This window comes from Colobus angolensis, unplaced genomic scaffold (genome assembly GCF_000951035.1).
Source record: "Colobus angolensis palliatus isolate OR3802 unplaced genomic scaffold, Cang.pa_1.0 Scaffold132, whole genome shotgun sequence".
Classification (NCBI taxonomy): Eukaryota; Metazoa; Chordata; class Mammalia; order Primates; family Cercopithecidae; genus Colobus; species Colobus angolensis.
This window is the reverse complement of record NW_012114400.1, coordinates 9702626-9706216: the sequence shown is the minus strand read 5'-3', so window position 1 is coordinate 9706216 and position 3591 is coordinate 9702626.

The following is a 3591-nucleotide window of genomic DNA, read 5'->3' as shown; positions in this document are numbered from 1 at the left end:
TAGCCAGGATGGTCTCGATCTCCTGACCTCGTGATCCGCCTGTCTCGGCCTCCCAAAGTGCTGGGATTACAGGCTTGAGCCACAGCGCCCGGCCTTATTACTACTTTTTAGTAAAGTCCAGCTCTCTATTATTCTGAACCTGTACCTGATCACCTAAAGTAGAAACTAGAGGAAAACACTCAACCAAGTTTCTTGATCTCATTTGAAATTCATGATCACGAATCTCAAGTAGGCCCTTAATGCTGTCAGGTAAGCCTTCTCTATGTCCTTAGTCCATCTGTCTCTTGCCTTCAGGATGATTACTTCAGACTTTTTCCATTTTGCTGAAACTCCAACATGTCTCTTATGCTCAGCTGATTACCATGCTTTCTTCCTGACTGAGGAAATAGAAGCAATCAGAAGAAAACTTGTACAGATGCCCATCAGAACAACTACTTACTTAAAAGCACTGGTACCTCCCTCTGCCTTCCTACCTGTTACCTCAGATGAACTAACCATATTCCTATCCAAAGCCAGTTTCTCTACTTGTTCATTATTTGCTATTTCTACTTGTCTACTCAAAGAGCATTCTAGCAATTCTTTCCTCTTTTTCCTTCATTATCATTTTTTCACTTTCTACTGGATCATTCCAATTACCTTACACAAAAGTATCTTGACCCTACTTCCCTCAACAAATACCATTCAATTTTTTTGCTTCGCTTTGCAACATAACTCCTTAAAAGGATTGTCTGTACTCATTGTCTCCAAATTCTCTCCTTCCCTTTTCTCTTAAAACCATGCCAACAGGTATTTGACATCACTGCATGGAAACTGCTCTCTTCAAGATCACTGGTAACTTCATGATGCTAACCTTGGTGGTCAATCTTTGTTTTCATCTTACTCGACTCTGTCATCAGTATTTGCCATATGATCACTCCTACTGCTTTGGTAAGTTTTCTTCACATGGCTTCCAGAATTTTCTTTTGCTCTGCTAGCCACTCACTCCTTTGCAGGGTTTTCCTTTCCTCATACTTTTAGTGTACAAATGCTCCACAGTTGAGCCCTTATTCCTCTTCTCAACTGTATCTACGTTATATACTGTGGTGATCTTATGTTCACACATGGCTTTAAATATTTATTTGCCAGCGACCCCCACATTTATATCTCTGGCTCAGATTCCTTTCTCCAACTCCAACTCATATATTCAACTGTCAGCTGATTATTCCAGTTGAATGTCTTATAGACATCTCAAACTCAACATGTCCTAAACAAACTCCTGCTTTCTCTCTCTCTCTCTCTCACATACACACACACACACCCCAACACACACACACAAACCTGCTGTATCAGTAGCCTTTTCCACTGCAGCTGAGCAATTGCAGGTTATCAGCTCATCCCAGTTGCTCAATCCAAGAAACCTTGAGTCATTTCAGACGGTTCCTTATTCATACCCCACATCCAATCCATTAAGACAGCCTGGTAGCCCTACTTTCAAAATATACCTGGGATCTGAATTACTTCTCACTGCCTACATTGCTGATTGCTAGGTACCACCACATCTCTTTCCTGATTACTTCAATTTTTTTCTAATAGGTCTCCCTACTTCTCTCCTGGTACTCATACAAAATTATTTTCAGATAATTAGCCACAGTGATACATTGAAAAAGTAAGTCTGATTATATATTCCTACAGCTTAAAACACTGTAGCAATTGCCCGTTTCATCAGAATAAAGCCAAAATCCTCTTAATGTCCTACAATACCCCACACAAACTGCTTTACCTATCATTACCTTTCTTTCTTTTTCTTTACCCTGTCACTCAACTTCAACTACTCTGGCCTCCTTGCTATTCCTTAAACTCACCATGCATAACTCAGAATTAAGAAATTTGCTCTTGATGTTTTCTTCCTGGAATACTATTTTTTCAGGTATTTTCTTTGTTAATTCTTTCAACTCCTTCAAGTCTTTGCTAATAAGGCCTAGGCTCACCATTCAATTTCAGATGGCAATTTCCCCAGCCCCCAGCACCTCCAATATTCCATTGCTCTCATTATCTTTTTTTTTTCATTTCATAACAATGATCACTTTCTAACATATCAGGTAAATTACTTAGCTATTATGCTTATTGTGTATTATTTGTCTTCCCCTGCTATAATATAAGCTTGAATGAGGACAGGGATCTTGTTATTCACTGATGTATCCAGGCACCTGAAACAGCATGAGGCACATTGTAGGAAATCAATTAATGTTTTTCGAATGAAAGCAAAACAGAAAACAGAGTGAAGAATTCAGAACCTGATCAACATATATGTGAAATAAAGTAAATGAAAAAGGAGGCATCCCATTTAATAGGAAATTGGATTATTCAGCAGGTGGTGGTTTGTTATTCATTTGGAAAGGAGAAAAAGTTAGATTTATACATATAAAAATGAATTTCCTAACATACAAATTACGCTCAGAAAAAAACATTTCAGTGGAGGTTGGGGTTGGAGGAGAGATTTGAATAAATCTTGGTGTAATTTTTTTTTCAACCATTGTTTTGGTATTCTTCTACTTGTATTATCTGCTTCTTTGATATTTTGAGATATAATATGATGGAAAGAGTGTAATTTCCATGATCTCCATCAACTAGGATATTTCTTTTATATTCACAATGACATTAGTTTCATGGAGCTTTGCTTCTCAGAAAGTATGCTGTCACTACTTATTCCCCACTATTTTCTGTCAACTGAATTTCTGGATTAATTTTCTGGATTGCCTGATTATAGAAAGATGGAGAGAAGAAACATAATTGGTTGATGGGTGTGGGGAGGGAGTAGAGGGAGGCAAATGGGAAGATTAGTGCTTGGGCTCATTGGATCCAGATTCATTCCCAAATGGTAGAGAAGGACTTTAGCCTTTCTGTTGGTACTGAACCTGGGTAGCAGAATCATAGATAAAGAATATAAAAATATGAATACTTCTCATATTTTTTTATTCAGTTCATCTCTTTTTCAGGAAGTGGCCAGGGTGTACTGGGAGTTAAGGATAGAATATTTTCACTCAGCTCAGCTTCATTAGACCTATAATTGGAATCAAACTCTCTAAGATTCCAACATCAACTTACTTTTATTCTCATAGAATGTTTCACTTATTCTGCATCACATAGACATTTAAAAATAAATTAGGACAGGCTTCATGTGGTCATCAGATTAACAACCCCTAAAGCAGTCTCCTCAAACTTCTTTCTAGAATGTTTTCACATAAAATGATACAACAAAGTTGTGAAACAGGTAACATGGCTATTGTAACACCCCCATACATTTTCCCCATATTTTTCCTCCCCCCTGGGTTTTTCCCCAACTGAAAGTGACTCTGGTCCACTTATGTCTTCATCTGTGGCTTTTTGGTGACATCTTCCTGCCATAGTTGAGTGATGACTTAGTTGTCTTCTGAATCATAGCTTTCAGCCTACCTGTTCTTCCCACAGTGTCCTTGGGACCACTCTGTTACCCTCTCACATTCTGCCCACACACAGGAATGAGACATCTTCAGAAACATGTTAACCTATTTTCCACGGATCCTGGAAGCAAATTTCCTTTCAGTAACAGACTGCACATAATTGTATTCAGGA